The sequence below is a fragment of the Dermacentor albipictus genome, chromosome 3, assembly GCF_038994185.2.
Source record: "Dermacentor albipictus isolate Rhodes 1998 colony chromosome 3, USDA_Dalb.pri_finalv2, whole genome shotgun sequence".
Classification (NCBI taxonomy): Eukaryota; Metazoa; Arthropoda; class Arachnida; order Ixodida; family Ixodidae; genus Dermacentor; species Dermacentor albipictus.
The window spans coordinates 16141834-16155422 of record NC_091823.1 but is presented as its reverse complement, the minus strand read 5'-3'; the positions used below and the strand labels follow the sequence as shown (position 1 = coordinate 16155422).

At 41.8% G+C, this 13589-nt stretch overlaps 1 protein-coding gene across 2 annotated transcripts in view; it reads right to left on the bottom strand.

Moving 5' to 3' along the window:
* The window catches only part of LOC135917501 (tudor domain-containing protein 3-like), a 162783-nt gene that overhangs the window by 82387 nt on the left and 66807 nt on the right, over positions 1-13589 (bottom strand). The window lies entirely within an intron of this gene.

The window sequence follows — 13589 nt, the reverse complement described above, 5'->3', positions numbered from 1 at the left end:
CTGTGCTTAACAATGACACAGAAAGATACCACATACTTAGTCACCTTTTATTTTAGCAAGCCTATAGATTGTTTGGATTTTAACCTTAATTGTATTTAATAGACCACAGTGAGGGCAAACAATGAGCAAATGACTGTCATTGGGAACAATTTATTTACTGAGAAAAGTCAACTGTGGAAGTAAGGAAGTAGTCGGCCTTTACGCTTGCACTATGTTTGGAATGTTTTCATATTGCATTGCCATGAACAAGCCATATCACAATAACATCATTGCTCATTACCTTGACAGCACTTTCAACTGGCGACCCCAGGGAAACGACTAGGGCAGGTCTTTTGATGTCAAAGCTCCCCCAAATTATTGTATAAATGTAGACAGACAGCAATTGCTTTAAAAAGTGGACCCAATTTTCTTTTTAGTTCAGCATAACAAGTTATCAAGTTATCAGAGGACAAGAACTCATCCGAAATCCAACATCTCTCACGAGATAACTACATTCCTTTGAAAAAATGTTTGAAAGTTTGCATAATACACAGAAAAAAATACAGTGACATGAAACATCCAGCTGTCTGCAAGGTCCATGCTACAGTTGCAAGACATAGCACATGGATTAAGGTGCATGTCAGAACTGTTGCATGAAGCATGAACCTTTCACGCCTATACACCTAGTGCACTGCGTATAGAGGCACCACTGATAGCCCCCTAGCGGGCGCTTCCAACAGTATGCGCGGGAGCAGTACCAGATGACAGCCCTTTGCAACAAGGATGGCGGAAGTTCGCAGCTGCGATTTCATCTTTGTTCGGGTGCCAGACTGCTTCTTCTGCGGTGACAGCTGTAGGTAAGACACTGATTTCTTTGGGAGTGGGTATGAACATGATGTTACCGGTTTTTGGGGCAACATGGTCCACATACGTGCCAGGTGCATCCGGCAGACAAACGCCATGAACCCCATTTACATAAAGTGGAGCTCATGTTAACTATCTGATAAATTTTGTTGAGTAATTCAGTGTCTTGACCGTTCTTCTTTTCTACCCTTGCCACAAGGCTTCTTCTATACCTCAATAATAAGCATTCGTCGTTAGTGCAGACTTATATCAAACAAATCCGCACGGTGCGATGTCTGCAAGTGCCGTTGTGATTTTTCTGCCGAAGAATACCGCTGAGTAAGTGCAGTCAAAGTCACCTGAAGAAGAGCAATTCCGAATTTATTGATGGTGCATGAAGACTCAGACTTTCCATGTCCAAAGTCACTGTATGTGTAAAAACAATAACACTGACATGGAACACTGATGGAAACGCATCCGCTAGTCAACGAAGCCGCCCAACGCACAGGTTAATAAAAGTGCGTGTTAGCACTGTACCGCCGATGCAATTCTGCTGCATATGCCAATGAACTGCCGTTCCCGCTGCAGTTTTTGCAATTTTAAATTCACCTAGGGAGCTGCTTGGAAACGTACAAAGCTAAAGTCTGACTAGCTTTTCAGTACATTTTTTTAAAATGTTACTAGAGAGAGGTGCCAGATAATGTATTTAAAAGCAGAGCAGGGCCAGTCAAAGCAGATGAGTGCTGACGGCAAGGCCGGGTTTAGTCCTCTGTCGTGTAAGCATAAGAAAGAATTCAATTGAGTAAAAAATTCACATGCAAGAAGGAACTACATTGCGAAACAAACAAATCGCTCGGTGTGTTAAGTCTGCTCAGAGAGCATCGAGGTGTGATGATTTCCCAAACTGACGCAAACATTTCAGTGAAAAATGGAACAATAATACCATATGCAGACTCTATTAGCAATTCTTGCCCTGAAGTACCTATTTTCTAAACACATTTCCCCAAAAAACACAATATCTAAGATGCCCTCGGGCGAAAAGAATAAAGCTATTAAAGAAGCGCTTGCTTGGTATTATTCCGATGAGACACAACGTTATTTAGACCCCTTACAAACAAGGCAGGGTGAAAACCTCACAGCTCAAAAGAATCAACAAAAGTTACACATGAAGCAACTAGCAACAGTTAAACATGTGCAAAACCACCCATAAAATAGATGCAAAAAACATGAAATGCGTGAAAGCTGGTGCAAGGATTTACCAGGCCACATAAAACCAACAATTTCAGTTCTTGCAAACTTCAGTAGCTTTAACATACAACATAATGCGCTCGTGCAGTCGTGCTGCCTAGCTAGCGCAATGCGATAAAGAAGCGGAAAACAATATAAGCAGCAAACGACATTCCAAACTTCAGCAAAATGCTTTTAAACTGTATGCTGCACTGCAGACGAACTCCGTCGCTTACCCGTCTAACTATGATCGAGTGGAAAAAAACACAGCCGCAACAAAGGAAAGGATGAAAACAAGAAATTTCCTGCCGAAGTGACGATCCATTGCTACCGTTGCTCCTGTTAATTAGAATAATTAGAACCGTATCGCCAGCACATTTTTGCCGGTATTTGAGCCCCCCACCCTGCAACAATTCTTCGACGTTCCTTGAAGCTTTGGCCACCCCACACATGTGAAAGGTGTTGCCTATTTTGCTCTGAAAACGTGGATAACAAAGAGAAGCACTATCAATGACACAACAAACTATGGCATGTGGCTGGCTCTCCTCCCGTGTGTTCTGTGCTAGGCCGCCACCAGTGGCGCGTCTATCGGCGCGCATTACGCATATACCAACAGCAGGATAATTTCTGTGGGATTACAATTTGTAATAAGCTATTGCAAGTTCTTTATCTGTTTCTCGAAGGATAAGAGAAGAGGCTGGGTTCAATGCATATCCCGGACATGGACTAGCAAATACCAGAACAGCATGTTTGAAATGAGCAGGGTTCAAGCTCGTCTACGCAAGATGTGCAAAACTAGTTTTTTTTTTCTTCTCTCTCTCCTCCTGCTATAGCTGTAGTGAGTACTACAGCTATATATAAGAGAAACTTTCCGTGACAAACCAACTTAAATACAAAAAATATTTATGTAGTGCAGAATGATTCACAAGTGCCCGGGAATCTGCATTTCCTTATCATTTAAGTAAGGCGTAACCATATTTCATACAATGACTATCCAACTGTGGGTCTACTCTACACAAACTTGGCCAAGCCTACATGCATAACACATAAAGTCAAGCACTGAGAGAGGCTGTAACAAAAGGCCTTGTAGGCAGGTCTGTTACTGGTACTACAAGTAAATTTGCATTAAAGTGAACTCTTCAAGGCTGTAAATTATCTACTGAACAATTTAACTCTTTCCTAATAATAAGAATAGGAAAAGAGTTTCAGCGATCATTTTCGTCTTTTAGGAACTGCTAGCTATTATGTGTAGCACAATATACCTTTGTATATACCTCTGTTGGCGACGCATATGGGAAAGGGAACATGGATGCTGCCTAAAAGATGTAAAATATGTCTGCTGTACAAGTGGCTTGATGATATCCATGTTGGGACATAAAAAAAAACAAATGGCGTCTTACGGTAGAGCATTAACTTGGCAGTTATGTAGCTGGTCACACAGAGAAGTCATTGCGAAGAAACTCTGCACGCACTGCATGTTGAACACTGATGATGGTTTCAGTGTCACATTATTAATGTAAAAAATAATCAAATAGTACCAAACTAAATTATAAAAGTATCTTCCAGCCAAGTCATACCTGGACCCTCTCAATATTAGTGTGGGTGAATAATCAATTGCACTGTCAGAGCATTTTCATATCACTTTTCATATCACTGCATCATCTTTCATATCCTACATCTGCATCAGGACAAATGAGGGATGTAGTAGTGGAGGACTATGGCTAAAGTTCAATCGCCTAAGTTTCTTCAACGCATCGCAAAACTTGTTTAGAGATACAGTGAAAGGAGGATTTTATTTTTCCACTACTCTGCCATCGAAATGCAGCTGTGGCTCTACGAAATTAAAACTGCAATCCCATGATCAGCAACAGAACACCACAGCCACAGAGTCGTGACAGCATATGCGTGCACTAGAAGGATCCAATACATTGAAACATAGCACATGGTGCAGTCACAGTGCTGAGAGCAGGCGAACACTACAAGAGATCACTACATGTGATCACTACATGTGACAAGAGAGCCACACCAGCATTGACGAAAGTGAGCATGTGTAAGAATGTATATGACTATCACTTCAGAACATGCAAGTGGTACTTCACTACCACAAACTTCTTATGTACGTGGGTTTCCTTGCACAATGACCAATGACAAAGCACATAATCACAAACACTAATGTAAGCTTCTAAAGAGCACTATGTATGAAGCTATTTGTCCAAAAGCGCTGAAATGACTGTTTTGTGGCAAATCATCAGCCATACATCAAATTTACCTATTTAATGGAACATAAGGAAAATAGTTACGTTGGATTAAATGGAAAAATAATGAAAAGGAAAGCTACAAATGGAGTGGATTTTGGCACTTGAAAGGGCAGATGCACAAAAGCTTTACTGGACAGTTTGTGGTGCAAGCTTGTACCCCTGTCATACTGGACATTCTAATGTCATTGGATTTTATTGACATTCAATGCAACGAATGCCATTCGACCTGTGGTGGTGCTACCCAGGAAAAATTGATGTCATTCAGTCATGACATCAAGGGTGATCATTGCCAAAAAGTTGGTGGGAAAAGTAGAACAATTTATGTGCAGAATGCCTGAAAAGTCAACCTATTTATTTTAATATATATATGGAGCGTCCCTCCACTGAAATAACATGCATATAAAGCTTCTAATTCTGGAATGTCTGGCCACTAGTATAAGCCAAAACATGGCTTGGCCAGCTTAGTAGCTTAGTAGCTTAGTAGTAGTAACTTCAGGTTAGCGTAGACTAACTGAAAATTAACAATTAGAACATCTGCAATTACTGGTGAATGCAGCCCATCAGCGATGAAGAATCTGTGGCCACAAAAGCAGCTAAAGAAATTTTTCTTCCCATTGCATTTGGTTTTGCACTGCATCTGGGTATTTAAGTTTTCCAAGACAATGACTGACCATACACTCGTTATAGCAGATGGCAGTGGCACATTCAGAGCACTTTTTTTCTTTGAAAGATACCACACACAGCCTTTCAAAGAAGTGAGTGTGAAAACAAACCAAAGAAAAAAATGCCAAAATCACCTTAGACCATGGGTTCTCAAAGTGGGTTCCGCAGGTCTCTCCTCAAGGTTCCCCGAGCTACTGATAAATTTTCCCTGTTTCCACTCTCATCAAGTGGCTGAGACGGCGAACCATGTACATTTCTGCCATTTGCAGATAGGCGCCGCTAGCGTGCGCACTGACGTATACATCGGAGGATTAAAAATTAAATGCATGCAGCAGCACAACCCAGCTGGTTCTAGTAGGTAGCTCGGCGAACTCGGAGCACCGCAAATGCAATACGCTAAAGAGCAAAAACAGTGCTGGCGACCAACCGAAATGAAGCGGCAGAGTCTGCATTGCTATAGTCGTCAGCTGAAACCGAACATAATATGTGACTGACAGCCAGAACGCTTTGTGCCTAACTGTGTCCTTAAGCCTTTATTCTTACATTTATCGCCGCATATAAATACACGTTGGTGGCTGGCTGCGTGCCTTCATAACTGCATAGTCATCATCCATGATCACGTCAGTAATGACAGCGGTTTCGTCCACAGCAGTTGCAGCTAACAGTAGAGAGATTTAGCTTGTCCGGTATTTGGGTAGATGCAGGCAGACATTGGGGCATTGGGGCGGAGGCATAAACGGGAATGGCCTGCATGGTGCAGCCACCTGGTGGCGCAGAGCTCAAACAGACAAAAACTAATATTGCATTAACCAAGTGCATTCTACTTCACTGCTGGTGTGAAATTTTGGCACTGGTGCAATCGTGTTACTGCCAAAAATTTACACTTGTAGCAAAATACACTTGGTTACTCCAATATTAGCTGCAGTGGCATGATGCCTTCGACATGAGAGAAGGCGAGTTTCGAAGGCAATTTAGGCGCCCCAAAAACAGAATGCGATGGATTTGTGATGAGCTAGAATATCGTGGACAACAAGACTTAGTAGCTTTGACACTGTGGCATAAATGCTGTGCGCGCTATGTTTTCTTTTTTTTTTCTTTACGGCTTGTTTTCAGCAGTGCATATGGAATGTATGGAATGTAGAAGCTACTGGGTTGTCGTAATCGTGAGTCAGTCACATCATTACCGCTGTCGCTAGGGTCATTACGGTTGAGGGAAAAGAAAAAAGGGGTGTGAGATTTCTCTCCACGCAGTAGGAGAAAGCCACATTCAAGAACGCTTCCTTGACCGCAGCAAGATTCTCAAAGTTGTGGGATGTGTGGATGGAACTATCATCGCAATCGTCTGCCCTAAGAAGCTCAAGCAAAGCCATAGAGTTTCTCATTATAACACCTAGAGGGAAATCTGGCGCCACTGTCTATGGCAGTTTCCTAAGGGGTGCTGTGCCGCCATGAGAATGATGGTATATGTGTCTGCGAGGCTTGTGTTGGCTGGTGTTGTAAGAGGCTCCATCTAAAACATGGATATGCCTACACAAATAATGCATTCTTAAAGTAAAACCTTCATAAAACGTTTTCAGTCACGCATATTACATCTTCCGCTTAAGTTTGCTCACCTACCTACCAGGTGTAGAAAAACAAAAACACATGACAAACTGTTCCAAAGCAAGTGCCAATCTTGTAATTTGTCCTCCAACTTTAACGGCCCGCTGATTCTTTTTACGTTTCATATAATTGTACATGCAATAACAAGTTCTCATAGTTAAACAAAACATGTCTTTGTGTAATAATAAAGCTAAAACAGCTCTTTACGCGCTGTTTCAGTAGAAAATGAATCACTGTGACAGACGGAACCGTGCTTGCCAGGTGCATCTTCAAGGTGTCCTGGCTCTCCGAGAACGATGCCAAGCCGAAGTCGCAATATACTGGCATTCGGATGCATACCACAGCATAGCAGTACCAGGTTTCTCTCTAGGTAATATAGTGAGAAACTCTATGGCCACAGCTAAACGAAATCCTATAAGAGCCGTGGCCTACAGCAGAGAACCGCTTCGGTTGCTTAACGTATAGCGCACCACCTAGCGACAAAAACAAATAAAACAACGCAGATAAAATTAAACCACCAACTGTCCACGTCGGAAGCTCACAGTTATTACGGAAAATTAAATGTCTAATCGTTGTATACAAACCACTATTTTTTTTACCAAACTAGCAACATCCTTCAATTACTATTTGCTATATTGTCCCCAAAGTACAAACAAAAATGATGACATGACCTTGTGGCAGAACACCGCTCATTCATTGGTCTCCCTCGCACCACGACGTTCCACTCTTTCTTCGTGTGAAATAACCCAAAAGTAAACAGCCAGACCGAACTGGTTCCAAAGCGAACCGTTACAGAATATCGCCCCAGTAGTTTCACTTTGACTCGGTGTAAAGCTCTTGAAGATGAAGAGCACCAGCTATATCATGATGCGCACGGTATTGAAAAGTGCGTCTCAGATGACGACGCACGCTGCGGCCACGCTGCAAAGGAAGTCGCAAGGCGTTCACCGCTGCGAGTGCTAATGAGTCATGAGATGACGAGAATTGCAGCTTCCGCACTGTTCTTGTGCAATATAGAAGCAGAATTTGCCGACTCATTCAGTACATAAAAGTGTGTTGATGTAGTAAGCATTGTTTATTGTTTTCTTGATACCCTTGATAATTTGACATTCAGCTAATTCGAACATTTTTTCGGTCCCATAAGATCCGAATTAATGATGTTACACTGTGCTCACAGTAGAGTTCACACTGATTCTAAGACCTATTGTGATGAAATGTAATAACTGTCCCTGTGTGATAAGCACTGAAAACTGTCCTTTTTCGGCATGCCTTGGTTGTGATGCTGTCTTTTCTTGGCTCATAATGATTGCACGCAGTTTGGACCACCTGGGTTGCATGTCGCCACCAAAGTAGCCTGCCAAAGACCACCAACTTCCTACGTGCTATGCCTAGCCTCTATATTGAAGGGGGGGAGGTTCCTTAGTGCTTCATGGAGGTTAGCAGGGTTCCTTGCGACCAACATGCTTGAGAACCCCTGCCTTAGAGAAGCAACTTAGTGAACAGTGCCCTTTCACGGTCAAAACCCATTTCCCAGAGTCATTTAATTTGTACACAACCTAAGAACGCAATCCCCTTGCCGATTATATAAAATTTCAACACACAGCTGGCACTTATGCTTGGCGCAGAGAGCCATGACCCAAATGCAGAAAGCAGCAGAGAGACAGCAAAATGAAGTTGGTGGGAGAGCTATTAGGCAGCAGTTGCCAGCAAAATGCCATATGGAAAGAATGCGTTTCTTGTAAATTGTACCTAAGAATTTTACCTTTTCATTAGACCAGTTTGTAACAGTAACCGCAATGCTTATTTGTCTTACAAGCATCCTAAAACACACTGACTGAAAATGGCTAAAGCGTGTCCTGCTGTGGTGCAGTGCCAATGAGGGGTGAAGCCACAAGAATTAAGGAGAGGATGTTGTGAAAGGTAGATGGAACCCACTGCTACAGACACAATAGCTTCTTGGTCACACCGTAATTATTCAGTATACTTGAGAAGCCATTAGAGCCAGTGTTCCCAGGTAGCCTGCCTCCTATGGAAAGCCCATGTGCACTGTTGTTGAACTTCAGCAATTTGACAAAAACTTCATGCATGAAATGGCGATTATCCTTCTCCTCCTATGTGCGACAAACTAAGGGTTCTTGCCTTTTTGAACTGCTTTTGCAATTCTGTGCTATTTTTGACATAGTGAGACTGATCATAGAGCAGCTACCATCATCCTCAGCCTGGCTACGCCCACTGCAGGGCAAAGGCCTCTCCCATACTTCTCCAACTACCTTGGTCATGTGCTAATTGTGGCTATGTTGTCCTGCAAACTTCTTATTCTCATCCACCCACTTAACTTTCTGCCGCCCCCTGGTATGCTTCCATTCTCTTGGAATCCAGTCCGTAACCCTTAATGACCACCGGTTATCTTCTCCCCTCATTACATGCCCTGCCCATGCTGTTTTCTTTTTCTTGTTTTCAACAAAGATGTCATTAACTCACGTTTGTTCCCTCACCCAATCTGCTCTCTTCTTATCCCCCTTAACGTTGCACCCATCATTCTTCTTTCCATAGCTCGTTCCATCGTCCTCAATTTAAGTAGAATCCTTTTCGTAAGCCTCCAGGTTTCTGCCCCATAGGTGAGTACTGGTAAGACACAGCTGTTACGCACTTTTCTCTTGAGGGATAATGGCAGCCTGCTTGCTGTTCATGATCTGAGAATGCCTGCCAAACACACCCCAGCGCATTCTTATTCTTCTGATTATTTCAGTCTCATGATCCGGATCAGCGATCACTACCTACCCCAAGTAGATGTATTCCCTTACCACTTCCAGTGCCTCGCTACCTATCGTAAACTGCTGTTCTCTTCCGAGACTGTTAAACATTACTTTAGTTTTCTGCAGATTAATTTTTAGGCCCACCCTTCTGCTTTGCTTCTCCAGGTTAGTGAGCATGGATTACAACTGGTCCCCTGAGTTACTAAGCAAGGCAATATCATCAGCAAATCGCAAGTTACTAAGGTATTCTCCATTAACCCCATTCTCCATACCCAATTCTTCTGAATCCAGGTCACTGAATACCTCCTGTAAACACGCTGTGAATAGCATTGGAGAGATCATATCCCCTGCCTGACACCCTTCTTTATTGGGATTTTGTTGCTTTCTTTATGAAGGACTACAATCGCTGTAGGGCTGCTATAGATATCTGCCAGTATTTTTACACACAGCTCGTCTACACCCTGATTCCATAATTCCTGCATGACTGCCGAGGTTTCGACTGAATCAAATGCTTTCTCGTAATCTATGAAAGCTATATATAAGGGCTGGCTATATATTGCACATTTATCTATCACCTGATTGATAGTGTGAATATGGTCTATTGTTGAGCAGCTTTTATGAAATCCTGCCTGGTCCTTTGGTTGACAGAAGTCTAAGATGTTCCTGATTCTATTTGCGATTACCTTAGTAAATACTTTGTAGACAACGGGCAGTAAGCTGATCGGTCTATAATTTTTCGAGTCTTTGGCGTCCCCTTTCTCATGGATTAAGATTATGCTGGCGTTCTTCTAAGATTTCAGTACGCTCAAGGTCATGAGGCATTGCATATATAGGGTGGCCAGCTTTTCTAGAACAATCTGCCCACCAGCCTTCAACAAATCTGTTGTAACCTGATCCTCTCCAGCTGCCTTCCCCTTCTGCATAGCTCCCAAGGCCTTCTTTACTTCATTATGCAAAAAAGAGGTGAGGCGTGCAGACAGGACAAAAGAGTAGAGAAGTGGACAACACGAACGCTGACTATCAACTGACGGGAGCACTGAGGCGAAAAAAGAAAGAAGACACAAGACTCATCTCAAGAAGAAACACATTGAGGCCAGATGCCACAACACCGTAGGCAAGGCACCACCACTGGCACTGCTCTGCTCCTTCGGAATGAAGGATGTTGAGAGGGAATGAATAAAGCAAATACTGCACTTGTACTATCTACACTCGTACTAGGTGTTTTTTAAACATTCCTTTGTTGATATTTTCGGGGGAGGCACCACACTCATTCCAAGGCATTTTTGAAGCTTAAAAGGTTCCGGGCCCTTTAGGGCAATGAAAGGTGTTCTCATTTGCCCAAATGATACCATATTAGCTTTTAAATATGAAAAAATTTCATTCTGGTGTCTTATTACGTGCCAAAACCCCGATGTGATTATGAGGAACACCGTAGTGGGATAGGGGTGTGCAAATATTCTAAGCTTTCAAATAAAGAATCAAACAGTGTCCTATTAAGACGAAAGTCTTTATAGGCTCATGGTGAAGTTTGTGTCTGCAGACCTCACCACCGGAGTGTCCGCCGAAGCGTCATCACGCCATATGAAGACAGATTAAATACAGATTAAAGAATAAGAAATGATTGATAGTAAGCTAGTGAATGATAACGCTATGATAGAGATTGGCAGAGGTTAATAATGACTAGCAAAGACTAATTATGACTACTAATTACTTGCAATGACTACTAATGACTCCAAAATGACCAATATGTCTAACGACAGCTTGTATCGACCACAATTAATTAGAAATGACTAGAAATGCTTAGTAATGAGTAGTATTGACTATTAATGTCTCATAATGACTACTAATGACTACGACATGACCAATATGTCTAACGACAGCTTTTAATGACCACAACTGATTACAAATGACCAGAAATGCTTACTAGAGAGCAGCGATGACTAATAATGACTGAAATTACTTGTAATGACTACGAAATGACCAATGTCTAACGACAACTTGTAGTGACTACAATTGATTAGAAATGACTAAAAATGCTTAGTAATGACTGAAATTACTTGTAATGACTAGTAATGACTACGAAATGACCAATATGTCTAACAACAACTTGTAACGACTCCAATTGATTAGAGATCACTAAAAATGCTTAGTACAGACCAGTAATGACTAATAATGACCGAAATGACTTGTAATGACTGCTGATGACTATGATATGACCAACATATCTAACGATGGTTTGTAATGACCACAATTGATTACAAATGACTAATAATGCTTAGTAGTGAGCAGTAATGACTAAAAGAAAGAAGAGAAAGAGAAAATACAAAGAGAAAGAGGCGAATGATAAGAGAAGGAAGAGTAGGCTTTTGCTGTTCACCTTTTACAAGAGATTTTAAGAGACCCTGTAATTTTCTATTCGGTCTTCAAATTGAATAGTCACCATTCGTAAATGGAAATATTCTTTTAATACTTTTCAAATATTTTTAAACATCAACTGCACCCAAAACAAAACAAAATTGGAGCAAAACTACAGTTAAATTTTAACCCCTGTAGGCAAAGTATAGACATAAAACATCAGAACATGAGCAGGCTACATCACATAGGTAGCTATACCTTACAGGCTGCAGAGTGATGATTTGCACTCTCCAAAGCACCCCGTACGTGCAGAGAAATTACTTGTTTGCTCCTAGTGCTCCATTTGTGCTTTTAATAAACAATGCTTCATAATCCACTATGCAGGAGTGGAACTGCACAAAGTCATTTTGGTGCAATTTTTGGAGAAACTTGCGTTTTGGAGCAGACAAAATTGCATGTTGGAGCAACTTGGAGCAGATTAAATTTCATTTTGGATCAATTTAGACAAGACAAACTTTCATTTTGAAGCAGCTTGGAGCAGGCCAATCGAAATTTTGGTGGAATAATGTAATGGTGGCAGCGCACCTCAAAACCACAACGGAACACAAAATAAACCAACATGAGCACTGTACAACAACTGTCTAAATTTTGAAGCAGATTACAATGATACTGAAACCATCTTGCATGCAAATTTTGGCAATAGTGCCTGTAACTTTTTAATTAGTGGTAGCAATCACAAAAACATGCATTCTGCAATAGTGAGTCCAAAATTTCCTACTGCAACCAAGGACATCTTCGATAAATACATCTTTAATTTCTCTACAGTGTTGGTGAAGTGCCTGGGAATGCGCTTCACCAACAGACCGTATAGAGAAGCCAGAGTGATGAACTACTGTGATCTACTGAAAGCCATTTCTGCATAATAGAGATAGGTTCACCTTGCCGCAAGCCAACCAGAATGCTGGGCAGCATTCTGAATAGAAGTGCACTTTGTAGCTATAGCGTACTAGAATGTGGAAGAGTGGGTTGAGTCTGACACGACACATACTTTCCTGTCAAGCCGAACACATTGGAGGCACTACGATCTACTAGATTAGGGAGAATATATAATTCCCGCACCAACGCTTATAATGATAGCAGAAAATGTTCTCAAATTATGCAGTCCAATTGACACGGTAACACAATGTCTGGATCACCATATGTCATCGCAGACCCAGAGGGCCGCAGTCGACTGTGGGGGGGAGGTATAACATAAAACTATTCCAATCTGTTTTTATTCCAAATCCACCATTAGCCTTTCATGATAGGTCAAAATGGCTCAGGCCTCTCCCGTATGGGCACTAGAACAGACTGGAATAGTTTTGCATTGTGGCGGCCCTGGGGACAGAGACACCCGCCCGCTGAACAAACTGCAGCGTGTACCTCCCTAATGCAGGATTCTTTTGCGTTCCACAAAATCAAAGGTTTGGCCAGCACTTCATTGCCGTAATGCAATTACTGCTACACCTTTGTATGTAAGCAGATGCACCGTCACGAAGAAACGAAGCGTGAATAATAAATCATAAAGTATGGAATGCCTTTCTTTAGTAATAACTTGCTAGCATGATCTCACACCGCTAATTATCTGGTTGAGAAAAGTGGCATAGGGCTCGCACTAAGCTTGCAGCCAAAATTATGCCAGCATTACATATTGACGAAAATAGATAGGAAAGAATGTGTTATAGTTAGCCCCAATTTGTTTAAGAACCATATAGCCACATACTTTATCATTTCTTTTTCTAGGTATGGTTTTATGTGGTTTTACTCTGCACAGGAAATAATCGCATGAAGGCACTCCCAGCATAAATTCAAACGCTAACCATTCCAAGACTACTCCAATGAAATATTTTGCTTCCAGTTAGGTGAA